The 13,882-nt window shown below is 41.1% G+C and overlaps 1 protein-coding gene and 1 non-coding gene across 2 annotated transcripts in view; one reads left to right on the top strand and one right to left on the bottom strand.

Annotated features, from left to right (window-relative positions):
* ALPK3 (alpha kinase 3) overlaps positions 1-13,882 on the bottom strand; it is a 60,872-nt gene that overhangs the window by 17,197 nt on the left and 29,793 nt on the right. The window lies entirely within an intron of this gene.
* Positions 3,746-3,863, top strand: LOC115835745. The gene has a single exon (XR_004030768.1). It is a non-coding gene; the product is annotated as a small nucleolar RNA SNORA25 (small nucleolar RNA).

Here is a 13,882-nt window from a genome sequence, read left to right on the forward strand (position 1 = left end):
TACATGGACATTCAGATCTCTTTCCAATCTGGCATCCCAGTCTCCTCGGACCTCATCCACAACTGCTCTGATGGGAATCTTGCTGCCTGGTTTCTCAGGCCTGCTGGAAGTTGGGAGGAAAAGACATGTGACAAATACCCAAAGCCCCATCCATGCCCACTCACCCTAATCTCTGATCTCAGAATCTGGACTGGGGAATATCAAGCACCCAGACCCATCTCTGGCCCTTCCCACTTCTTCCTGAAGAAATCCTGCCTTTCCTCAAAGACCTTGCTCATGGGTTATTCCACCCCTCACCCCTACCATATGAAGGAGACTGTCCTCTCCCCAGGGCTCCCAGAGCAGTCCTTCTCCTGTGGCACTAATTGCCTTGAATAGAATTATGGGTGAAGTGAGAGAGTGCCAAAGGGTGTCCCAATAATGGCCTCAATGACAGCATCCACCAGTAACATTGAGTGAGTGATAACAATGGATGTCATCCAAGCAGAGAAGATTAAAGTAATTCTGAATGGCATCTATGCCAGGAAATCAATGAACCATTATAATGTTACCCTTTTGAACATCTATTTGCAAAGCACTATGCTAGGCCCCTGTATATGATATTACCCCACTTACTCCTCATACAGTATGAATACTTAGGAGAGTCAGCCCCATTCTAGAGATAACAATGACAAGAAGGCATGTGATCTGTCCACCGTCAGGTAGTCAGTAAGTGGCAGAGTTCACATTCGCAGCCGGGTGTATCTCGCTCCAAATCCCATGCTCTTTGTTGTTATACCATAATGCCACCTACTTTTAAAGGACTTCCTGTCACATATGGTGGCGTACAACAGTAATTTGCCTTTTTTCCTCTAAGATGTCATCAAAACCAACAAAGTAAACATGAAATAAACAAAGCAAACTCCTTTGTTAGTGAAACTGGAGGCAAATAAAACCTACGGTCTCAAAAAACAAACAAAAGGATAACAGCTGCCAAAAGCCAACAGATGCAGACTCTGGGAAGCTGAGGAGGAGCAAAGTGATACAGGGAAATAAACAGGGCCACAGCTCAGCGGGCGGGGAGTGGAGCTGTTCAGCAGGTCCCAAGACGCCGGCAAAATCACGGCTACTGTAGACAAAGGTCACCCCGAGGTTATAAACCCCTAAGTCCACGTGCAACAAGAGCTGCAGGGTCATGGAGGCCTGGGTGGAAACTGGCTGAAGACACGGCAGATGAGCAGAGCAGACAAGGAGAGGAGATGGAATGGAGGAGGCAGATTTCAGAAAACGCTGGCAGCTACACTCCTGAAGAAACCTCCGGAAAATTGCTAAGCCGAGAACATTGTGTTTTAGCATACAAAGACTAAAGGAATATTGTTCCCACAAGCCCCGCTTGAGGAAATCACCAGGGAACAAACGTAGTCAACCAAAAGATGATTGAGAAAATAACAGCAAAAGAGCTGATGGTAAGCATTGAACATATTTCACTTATATTAACATATATACTAATGCATATTAACATATAACTGTAGAACCAAGACTAAAATCAAGTAGGGTTTAGAATGGCAAATCAGAATGTCAATGTTCTATGCCCTGACGATACAGAAACAACACAGCCAGCACGAAAGTGGAAAGGGGAAGAAAATACCAAGTGAAGTAACTTCCTTGACTGTGTCACCTGTAAGGGCCAGGCACCAAAGACATTACTCAAAGCTGAAAAACCAAGCAACAGAAATAGAGGATATTTACCTAAATAAAGATAATCACTTAGAAATCAAACTTTAGGCCAATATGAGATAGAAAATGAATGAAGGCCAGGCACAGTGGCTCAAACCTGTAATCTCAGCACTTTGGGAGGCTGAGGCAGGCAGATCATCTGAGGTCAGGAGTTTGAGACCACCCCGTTTCTACTAAAAATACAAAAAATTAGCCAGGCGTGGTGGTGCGCATCTGTAATCTTAGCTACTCTGAGGCTGAGGCAAGAGAATCGCTTGAACCCGGGAGGCGGAGGTTGCAGTGAGCCAAGATCGTGCCATTGGACTCCAGCTTGGGCAACAAGAGTGAAACTCTGGCTCAAAAAAAAGAAGATGAATGAAGAAAATGCAGAGAAGAAGTGAAAACACTGTATCATTTTTCACCATTAAAAATTAGTAGAAACTGAGTGAACAGATGAAATAATTAATGGTATTATATAAAACTGAAATTATAACATATTTTTAAATATCAGAACCACACACAAAATCAAAGGAATAAGATCACAAAATGAAAGACTTCTAAATATACATAATTAAAATATATGTAAATTAAGTGTAGAATTTAAAGTTACTTTTCTAAATTAGGAATTTTCTGTTTTTTAAATTTTAAATTTTTAAATTTATTTTATATTTTAAAATTGGAGATGAGGTCTTGCCATGTTGGCCAGGGTAGTCTCAAACTCCTGGCCTCAAGCAATGCTCCCACCTCAGCCTCCGAAAGTGCTAGGATTATAGGTGTGAGCTACTGCACCCAGCCTAAATTCAGAATTTTGAATGAATGGTATGGATGTAGGAAACATTAGAGTTTGGCGAATATCAGGAATAAGTCTGACTGAAGGATTTTTTTTGGGGGGGGACAGGTTCTTGCCGTCTTGCCCAGACTGGCATGCAGTGGCTATTCATAGGCAGGATCGTAGCCTCAACCTATTGGGCTCAAGTGATCCTCCCACCTCAGCCTCCCAAATAACTGGGACTACAGGCTGACTGAAGAATCTATTTTTTTTTTTTTCTTTTGAGAGGGAGTCTTGCTCTGTCACCCAGGCTGGAGTGCACTGGCATGATCTTGGCTGACTGGAACCTCTACCTCTCAGGTTCAAGCGATTCTCCTGCCTTAGCCTCCCGAGTAGCTGGGATTACAGGCGTATGCCACCACGCCCAGCTAATTTTTGTATTTTTTAGTAGAGATGGGGTTTCACTATGTTGGCCAGGCTGGTCTTGAACTCCTGGCCTCAAATGATCTACCCACCTCGGCCTCCAAAAGTGCTGGAATTATAGGCATGAGCCACTGCACCCGGCCTGACTGAAGAATCTTAATAAAAATGCTCTTCCAACTTCTCTGACAACCGGATATTAACAGACAAAACTGCCTTGGTGCCAAGAAACAGCAATTAGTAATATATTAGAGCCTCTTTTTTATCTTTTGATATTCTAGGATTAGAAAATGTTAATAAAGACATAAGATCTATAAATCCACAAAGAAGGTGCAGACTGTGCATACAAACCTATTGCTGTTCATAAGACTCATGGAAATAGAACTTCTTGATTAAAGCTACCCTCACTCCTAACGCACTCTCAGCCAGATCAATCCCTCAGTTCTATTGAAACTACTTCTTCATTATCTCAATATCCATTTCCTTCATCTCCACTGCCAACTGCCTAATCGGAGCTGCCAACAATTCTGTCTTGCCTGGACTACTGTAAAGCCTCCTAATTGGTATCCATGACTCTAGTCTTTGCCTCTGCTAAACTCTTTTCCTCACTGCAGCCCAAATAACCTTTCCAAAACACAAACCTGACTGTAAAACTCCCCTCTTAAAAAACCTTTCAATGGCTTATCATCACTGACAGGATAAAGCCTAAAAGCCCTAGCTTCAAAGAGCAAAAAGTTTAATCACACAGTAGCCCCTTCTTATTCATGGTTTTGCTTTCCGTGGTTTCAGTTAACTGTGGCCAATCTTGGTCTCAAAATATTAAGTGAAAAATTCCAGAAATAAACAATTGATAAATTTTATAGGTCATTTCAAAGAGGCTGCAAAACCAAGAGCTCTTAACACTGTGACCAAAGATGGAAGTTCTCTCTAGGATGCCATGGCACTCGATGGTGGTATGTTTTCCTGGGGAGATAGAAGGCATAGGTGTTATATGACATAGTAATCCACGATGGTTGCCATGGGAGAGTTTTAAAGATTAACCAAAGTAAAAAGAAAAAACAAATTGTAGACTTTGCACTGTTCTGAGCAGCATGATAAAATCTCATGCCTCCCCACCTGGGATGTGAAACAGCCCTTCATGCAGCATGGCCACAAGGTATACACTAGGCTGCCCGTTACCCATTAAGTAGCTGTCTTGGTTACCAGATCAACTGTCCTGGTATCAGAGGGCTTGCGTGCAAGTAACTATTATTTTACTTAATAAATGGCCCCAAAGCACAAGAGTAGTGATACCGGCATATTACTATAGTTGTTCTATTTTATGATTATTGTTGTTAATCTCTTACGGTGCCTAATTTATAAATTAAACTTCATAATAGGTGTGTATGTATAGGACAAAGCACAATATATATAGGGTTTGGTATTATCTGCAGTGTCAGGCATCCGCTGGGGATCTGGGAAAGTATCTTCTGTGGATAAGGGGGACTGCTGTACTCTCTTGGCCAGGGTTACAGGAATCGCACAGCCTCTACAGACAGCAATTTGGCATTATCTATTAAAACTAAAAATACTTATACTCTTTAACCCAAAAATTCCATTCCTAGGAATTTATTGTACAGGTATACTTTCATGTGCAGATGGACTTATATACAAGGATATATACTGCAGCATTGTTTAAATTGCAATAGACCAGAAATCACCTAAATTCCAACAATACAGGACTGATCCAATGAATTATGGTATATCCATATTCCAAATAAATAAAACAAATATCCAAATAAAAAAGCAAGGTAAAGGATGGAAAGTATAATAGGCAACCTTTGTGTGGAAAATACACAGACACACACACACATATTTTCAAATGTAAAGAAAACAGCTCTGGAAGGATGCCCAAAGAACCTGCTTTGGCAACTGCCTTCAGGAAGAGGACCTGAGCAGTGGGGATAGGGAAGTGGGGAGACTTAATATTCTCTATATATCTTTTGTACTTTTTGAATTTTATACCTTGTGCATGTGACATATAGTTAACAAAAATACAATTAAAAATGAAAATATATAAGGAAATCAACCCTTGTGTGATCAGTGAGGCCCGTCCCTCAGCAAGAGTCCCAGATCTGTTTCTCCAGGTTCATCTCTTGGGTCCCTCTGCCCAACACTAACTTAACTGTGCTGACAACTGTGCTATTTCGTAACTCCTTTATGTACTTTTTTCTGTACCAGACATTCTCACCTACTCCTTGCCCACCTGAAGGACTCCTTCTCATCCTGGAAGACCTCACTCAAGTTTCTTTTCTTCTTTTTTTTTTTTTTTTTGAGACGGGGTCTCGCTCTGTCGCCCAGGCTGGAGTGCAGTGGCGCGATCTCGGCTCACTGCAAGCTCCGCCTCCTGGGTTCACGCCATTCTCCTGCCTCAGCCTCTCTGAGTAGCTGGGACTACAGGCGCCCGCCATCTCGCCCGGCTAATTTTTTTTTGTATTTTTAGTAGAGACGGGGTTTCATCATGGTCTCGATCTCCTGACCTCGTGATCCGCCCGCCTCGGCCTCCCAAAGTGCTGGGATTACAAGCGTGAGCCACCACGCCCGGTCTCTTTTCTTCTTTAAAGACTTCCTGAGTTCTCTCCTCTACCCCGAAAAACGTTAGTGGCCCCCATAGCAAATTTACTAATTCCATCATTATACCCCCACTCTGTGTGGTATTTATTTCATGCATATCTCACCTGCTAATCTGTGAACTCTTCCCCTCTGAAGAGGGCCCAGTACAGGCCTAGGAGTTGGAAATCAATAAATACATGGTAGATGACTGAATATTCTCTGTACACTTCTACAAGGGCTGACCCCTCTAACTAAACATTATAACAGAGTGTGTGTGTGTGTGTGTGTGTGTGTGTGTGTGTGTATACATCTACATCTGGAACTGTGTAAAGATATGAGAAGGAATGTCATATGTTTCTTAAAAATAAAACTGGTGTGAGCAGAATGAGCCTAGTTGGCTCTGTGTAAGCTTTTTTACTACAAGGGATATTAGGAGGTTTAATTTGCCATGCTGTCTTTTTCCCTCTTCCCTCATAAATTCTCAGATATTAAGGACTCGGTCTATGGCCAGGTATGGTTGCTCATGTCTAGAACCCCAGTGCTTTGGGAAGCCATTGTAGGAGAATTGCTTGAGGCCCAAAGTTCAAAACCAGCCTGGCAACACGGCAAGACCCTGTCTCTACAAAAAAAAAACAAAATATTTAGCCAGGTGTGGTGGCATATGCCTGTAGTCCTAGCTACTCTGGAGGCTGAGGTGGGAGAATTGCTTGAGCCCAGGAGTTCGAGGCTGCAGTAAGCTATGATCATACACTCCAGCCTGGGCAATAAAGACCCTGTCTCTTAAAATAAAAACATAAAAATAAAAATAAAAAGTTTTATTCATCTTTGCATTATTCACAGTGCCAAACACATAAGGGGTTCACAGGAGTGAACAACTGAATGAAAAACAGTATGGTTTATAACTCTCTAAGGGGGCATGGCCCTGGAATGCTGGTTTGGAAGAGCAAGGGACAAAACCAGGACCTTAACAGGGATGGGGCAGGGCAGTCATTTTTGCATAAGTTTTGGTAGTTTGTAATTTTTAAATAACTGCTCTATTTCATCCAAGTTGTTAAATTTATGTGCAGTTTTTCATAGTAGTCTTTTTTTTTCACCCTGTCAATCCTTACAGAGTCTGTAGTGATATCCACTCTTTCATTCTTAATACTTGTATTTTGTGTCTTCTTTTTTTTTTCTAAGTCTTGCCAGAAGTTTATTGATATTATTGATCTTTTCAAATAACTAGCTTTGGATTTATTTTCTCCATAGTTTTCTTGTTTTTGGTTTCATTATTTTCTGTTCTTTTCTATCTGTTTGCTTTGGATTTATTTTTCTCTTCTTTTTCTAGTTTTCTAAGGTGGGAACTTAGGTTATTGATATTTCAGATCTTTTTTCTTTTCTAATATAAACATTTTAATGCTATACATTTTCCTCGAGGCACTGATTTAGCAGCATCTAACATTTTGGTATGTTGTATTTTCACTTTCATTCAATTTAAAATGTTTTCTAATTGGCCTTAGGACTTCTTCCTTGACCCATAAAAGTATGTTCTTTAATTTAAAAGTGTTTAGAAATTTTTCTATTATCTTTCTGTCATTGATTTCTAGTTTAATTTCATTTTGGTCAGAGTGCATACTTTGTATTATTTCAATTACTTCACATTTGTTAAGCTTTATATTATGGCCCAGGATATAATCTATTTTGGTGAATACTTTATATGCGCTTCAAAAGAATGAGTATTCTGTTGTTACACAGAGTGTTCTATATATGTCTATTAGATAGTTGGTTGCTGGTGCTGTTCAGTTCTTTTATATCCTTACTGATTTTCTATCTACTAGTTCTATTGATTACTGAGAGAGAGGAGTATTAAAGTCTCCAACTATAATTATTGTTTTCTCTATTTCTCCTTTCAGTTCTGTCAGGTTTTGCTTCATGTATTTTGAAGGTATGTTGTTAGGTGCATACACATTTTTTATTGTTATGTCTTCTTGAATTGATCCTTTTATCACTAGATAGTTCACTATTTTTCCCTTAGTAATTTTTTTTTGTTTTTTGAGACAGAGTTTTACTCTTGTTGCCCAGGCTGGAGTGCAATGGCGTGATCTCGACTCAATGCAATCTCCGCCTCCCGGGTTCAAGTGATTCTCCTGCTTCAGCCTCCCAAGTAGCTGGGATTACAGGCATGCACCATCATGCCTGGCTAATTTTTGTATTTTTAGTAGAGATGGGTTTTCTCCATGTTGGTCAGGCTGGTCTTGAACGCCCGACCTCAGGTGATCTGCCCGCCTTGGCCTCCCAAAGTGCTGGGATTACAGGTGTGAGCCACTGCGCCCGGCCAGTAATTTTCTTTCCTCAGAAATCTACTCTGTCTGATATTAATATTGCCATTCCAGCTTTCATCTGATTAGTGTTTGCATGATATATATGTTTCTATTATTTTACTTGTAACTGACCTATATCATTATATTTGAAGTGGATTTCTTATCAACAGCATCAAGTTGGGAAAGTTTTTCTGGTCCTGTCTCACAATCTGTCATTTAATTGATATGCTTAGACCATTTATATTTAATATAATTATTTATGGGTTTAGATTTTGCTCAATAATTTTACTATTTGTTTTCTATTTGTTTCCTGTTTTTCCTTCCTGTGTTTCCCTATTCTTGCCTCCTTTTAGATTAGAACATCTTTTAGTATTCCACTTTAACTTATGTAGTGTGATTTTTACTATATCTCTTTGTATAGTATTTCTGTTGTTGCTCTAGGGCTTACAATATACATACTTAACTTTCCACAGTCTACTTAGAGTCAATATTTTACCACTTCAAGTGCCATACAGTAATCTCACCATCATATAGGTCTCTTTACCCTATGCCCCTTTATGTTGTATTTGTCTTATATATTATATTTGCACACATTAAAAAAACTCTAACAATGTAATTTTTTTTTTACTTTTTACCTTCAAACATATTTTAAAGAAATCAAGATAAAATAATCTATTATATTTACCAGGATATTTACCATTTCCATTGCCCTTCTTTCATTCTTGATGTTTCAAGTTTCCTTCTGGTATTATTTCCTTTCTGTATGAAAAATTTACTTTAGCAATTCTTTTTCTTTTTATTTTTTTTTTGAGACAAAGTCTGGCTCTGTCACCCAGGCTGGAGTGCAGTGGTGCAATCTCAGTTCACTGCAACCTCTGCCTCCTAGGTTCAAGTGATTCTCTTGCCTCAGCCTCCCCAGTAGCTGGGATTACAGATGCCCCCCCACCACACCTGGCTAATTTTTTTTGTATTTTTAGTAGAGACGAGGTTTCAACATGTTGGCCAGGCTGGTCTCGAACTCATGACCTCAGGTGATCCACCTACCTCAGCCTCCCATAGTGCTGGGATTACAGGTATGAGCCACAGCTCCCAGCCTAGCAATTCTTCTAGAACAGGTCTGCTGACAATGTAGTGTCTTGTTTTTTCCATTATCTGAGAATGTCTTTATTTCACTTTCAATACTTAAAGATATTTTTGCAAAATGTAGAATTATAGGTTGAAAGTTCTTTTTTTTTTTAGCATTAAAAAAAAAAAGTTGTTCCACTTCCTTTTGGCCTCCATTGTTTCTGATGAGAAATCTACAGTCATTCAAATCATTGCTCCCCTATAAATAAAGTATTATGTTTCTCAGGCTACTTCCAAGAGTTTTCCATTGTCTTTACTTTCCAACAGTTTGGCTATGAGGTTTCTGGATGTGGAATTCTATGGGCTTTTCCTGTTTAGGCTTTGCTGAACTTCTTGACTTTTGCCAAATTTTGGAAGTTTTCAGCCATTATTCCTTCAGACATTTTTTTCTGCACCACTGTCTTTCTCTTTCTCCTTCTGATTATCCAGTGACACAAATGTTAGACTTTTTGATACAGCACCCCAAGTCTCTGAGGCTCTGTTCATTGATTTTTCTGATTCCTCTCTCTCTCTCTCTCTCTCTCCCCGCCTCTCTCCCTCCCTTCCTCTCTCTATGTGTGTGTATGGGCATATGTGTTCAGATTGAATAATTTCTATTGCTTTAACTTCAAGTTCACTGACTTTTCCCTGTCATCTATCACTCTGTTGTTGTGCTCAATCAGTGAGTCTTTTTATTCAGTTATTGTAAATTTCAACTCTAAAATTGATATTTGGGGCTGAGGTGAGTGGATCACTTGAGGTCAGGAGTTTAAGACCAGCCTGGCCAACACAGTGAAACCCCTGTACTAAAAATACAAAATTAGCCAAGTGTAGTGGCACACGTCTGTAATCCCAGCTACTCCCTCAGGAGGCTGAGGCAGGAGAATCTCTTGAACCCAGGAGATGGAGGTTGCAGTGAACTGAGATCATGCCACTGCAGCGTGCCAGGCACTCTAGCCTGGGCAACGAGAGCAAAACTCCGTCTCAAAAAAATAAAAAATAAAAATAAAACAAAATTGATATTTGGTTCTTCATATCTTTTACCTCTTTTTGTTTGTTTGTTTGTTTGTTTTGAGACAGGGTCTCCCTTTGTCCAGGCTGGAGTTCGGTGGAGTGATCTCGGCTCACTGCACCCTCAACATCCTGGGTTCAAGTGATCTTCCCAATTCAGCTCTGCAAATAGCTCAGACTACAGGCACACACCACTATGCCCAGCTAATTTTTTTGTATTTTTTGTAAAGACGGGTTTTGCCATGTTCCCCAGGCTAGTCTTTTACCTCTTTGCTGAGACTTTCTATCTTCCCATTTGATTCCAGAGTATTCACCCTTACTTGCCACATTTTTATAGTAAAGTCAGATGCTTTTAAAGTCAGATGATTCTAACATCTGTGTCACTGTGGCATTGGCACTCTTTGATTGTCTTTCCATGCAAGTGGAGATTTTCATGATTTTTCATATGCCATGTAACTTTTATTGTATTTGGACATTTTAGATATTACAAGACTCTGATTCTTGTTTAAATCTCATGGAGAGTATTAACATCTTTGTCTTGGAAGGCAATCTACCTAGTTGTGTTCAGGATACAAATTCCATTCAGGCCTCTGAGGTTATAGTTTCAATCTCAGTTCCATTTTCCAAGCCTTTCCAATGCTATTTGGGGTTTTTTTATTGTTGTTGTTTTATTTTTGAGACGAAGCTTTACTCTGTCACCCAGGCTGGAGTGCAATGGCATGATCTCAGCTCACTGCAACCTCTGCCTCCCAGGTTCCCGGGTTCAAGCAATTCTCCCACCTCAGCCTCCCGAGTAGGTGGGACTACAGGCATGTGTCACCATGCCTGGATAATTTTTTGTATTTTTAGTAGAGAAAGTGTTTCACTATGTTGGCCACGCTGGTCTCGAACTACTGACCTCAAGTGATCTGCCTGCCTCGGCTTCCCAAAGTGCTGGGATTACAGGCATGAGCCACCACACCTGGCCTGCAGTGCTATTTGGATCTGCCCTGTGTGTGTGCCACCCAGTGGCCAGTGTGGGACTTAAATGATGGTTCATTAGTGTTTTTATTCTCTAAGTTTTTTATTCTCCCAAGTATTTCATTCTCAAAGATTTTTATATGCTCTTCAGAATCAGATCCATGCAGGAACAGCTTGGGAATGAGCCCAGAAATTTATAAAGAGTTTATAAACCCAGAGGTTATTAATGATTCTCAGAGGTCATTTTCCCAAGCTTTTCCCTCTCTATGGTTTCCCCCATAGGGCCCCTTTTTTCAGTCTTCTGGCCAAATAGCTGGAGCTTCCTTTACCCTTCTCTGCCACATATTTTCACACATGAGCCTGTGATCTGGACCAAGGAAGAGACCCAGGAGAAAAAAAAAGGAACAGGGGCTTGTCCCACTCTTAGGATCACAGCTCCTCTGAATAGAGGGGAAGATTCTCTTCTCTCAAAGTTTTAGGCACCTGTGGCCTCTGCTGCTACCACTGTCACTGCCAAGAAATCTCTTTTCCATTCCTGAAGGCTGATCTAGAGGGCTTCTGGAACTCTCTCTGCCCAAGTTAATGTTTACATCTGGGTTTCAGACAGCATTAAGACCAGGCCAGGAAATGCCAGAAGGAAAAAAAAAAAAAAAGTAAACACTGTAGGTTCAGTGGTACTTTGAATTCTGGTCTTCATCCCCAATCTGTCTGCGACTATTTGCTTTTCAAAGTTGTCAAGTAGGTGTATTATACATTTTGCCTAAATTTTTGGCTGCATTCAGTGGGAGATACAGAATCAAGTGTATTTACTCCATCTTATCCAGAAATAAAACTGCCATAACCAGAATAAATAATATTAGGTATTGTATTTTTCAGTTCTGGAATTCTAATTGGTTCATTTTCAAGTCTTTTCCACCTTTTTTTTTTTTTTTTTGAGACGGAGTCTCGCTCTGTTGCCCAGGCTGGAGTGCAGTGGTGTGATCCCAGCTCACTGCAACCTCCGCCTCTCGGGTTCAAGCGATTCTCCTGCCTCAGCCTACTGAGTAGCTGGGATTACAGATGTGCATCACCACACACAGCTAATTTTTGTATTTTTAGTAGAGACGGGGTTTCACCATGTTGGCCAGGCTAGTCTCGAACTCCTGACCTCAGGTGATCCACCTGCCTCAGCCTCCCAAAGTGCTGGGATTACAGGCGTGAACCACCGCACTCGGCCTTTTCCACTTTTTATAGTTTCTAGGTATTTGGTGAAATTCGCAATCTTGTCTTCTTATCTCCTTCAATATATGAAGGAGGTAAACTAATTTTAATTTTATAATTCATGTCTAATAATTCCAAAAGTTGGAAGCCTGTGGGCCAATTTCTTTCCTTTCTTTTCTTTAGTTTTTTGAGACAGAATCTCACTCTGTCACTGAGGCTGGCGTGCAGTTGCACAATCTCAGTTCACTGCAACCTCTGCTTCCCAGGTTTAAGTGATTCTCGTGCCTGAGCCTCCCAAGTAGTTGAGATTACAGGCATGCGCCACCACACCTGGCTAGTTTTTGTTTTTGTTTTTCGGGTTTTTTTGAGATGGAGCCTCACTCTGTCACCCAGGCTGGAGTGCAGTGGTGCGATCTCAGCTCACTGCAACCTCCGCCTCCTGGGTTCAAGCAATTCTCTGCCTCAGCCTCCCGAATAGCTGGGATTACAGGCATCCGCCACCACGCCCAGCTAATTTTTGTATTTTTAGTAGAGACTGGGTTTTACCATCTTGGCCACGCTGGTCTTGAACTCCTGAGCTTGTTATCCACCCACCTTAGCCTCCCAAAGTGCTGGGATTACAGGCATGAGCCACCATGCCTGGCCTAATTCTTGTATTTTTAGTAGGGACAGGGTTTCACCACATTGACCAGGCTGGTCTCGAACTCCTGGCTTCAAGTGATCCGCCCACCTCAGCCTCCTAAAGTACTGGGATTACAAGCATGACCCACTGTGCCTGACAAACTGTGGGCCAATTTCTATCTTCTGTGGACTTATCTTCATTTCATGCTGAATATTATATTTGAAATACTTTTTAAAAATAATTTGAGGCTTAAGATGATGCTGTCGTCCTCCAGATATGATTTTTGTTTGCTTCTGCTAGGTGCCTGAGGGCACTAGGTATCTTGAACCACCTAATTCTAATTTCAGGGATTGAGATATTTCTTAGTTATCCATGTGACTTGGAGCTCATCAATACCTCAATACTGTGAGAATAATTTACCTGATTCCCCTTTCTCCTAGGGTACAAACCTTCAGAGTCCCAACCCAAAACCCAGGGGGCTTACAAGGGCTCCCACTCTTGAGACCATGGGCTCTAATTTTTGTCTCCTTAGTCTCATGAGACTATCTAAACTATTGCTCAGTCTCTCATTCTCCTCTTCTGGCATAGAAGATACCTCCCAGGACAAAATTTGTGCCAAATGCTGGGACTACCATTCTAGATTTCTATCTCCTTCCAGATCCTGGCCCAGTAATTCTCACTTTGTCAGCTCTCCAATGCCTTCAAGCAGATATTTTATTTATTTATTTATTTATTTATTTAATTTTTTTTTTTTGAGACGGAGTCTTGCTCTGTCACCCAGGCTGGAGTGCAGTGGTGCGATCTCGGCTCACTGTAAGCTCCGCCTCCCGGGTTCACACTATTCTCCTGCCTCAGCCTCCTGAGTAGCTTGGACTGCAGGCGCCTGCCACCACGCCCGGCTAATTTTTTTGTATTTTTGGTAGAGACAGGGTTTCACTGTGTTAGCCAGGATGGTCTCAATCTCCTGACCTCGTGATCCGCCCACCTCAGCCTCCCAAAGTGCTGGGATTACAGGCGTGAGCCACCACGCCCGGCCCTCAAGCAGGTATTTTTATATTTTGTCTAGCGTTTCTAGTTGTCCTCAGTAGTTGAATTATCTAACCCAGCACTACTAGAAGCTGACATTTAATAACTGTTAGTTCTCTTCCTTTTCGGTGTCACTCCTGGCCTTAGACAATGTTACAATTAGTGCTAAACAAACCAAAGCAG

Source organism: Nomascus leucogenys, chromosome 6 (genome assembly GCF_006542625.1).
Source record: "Nomascus leucogenys isolate Asia chromosome 6, Asia_NLE_v1, whole genome shotgun sequence".
Taxonomy (NCBI): Eukaryota; Metazoa; Chordata; class Mammalia; order Primates; family Hylobatidae; genus Nomascus; species Nomascus leucogenys.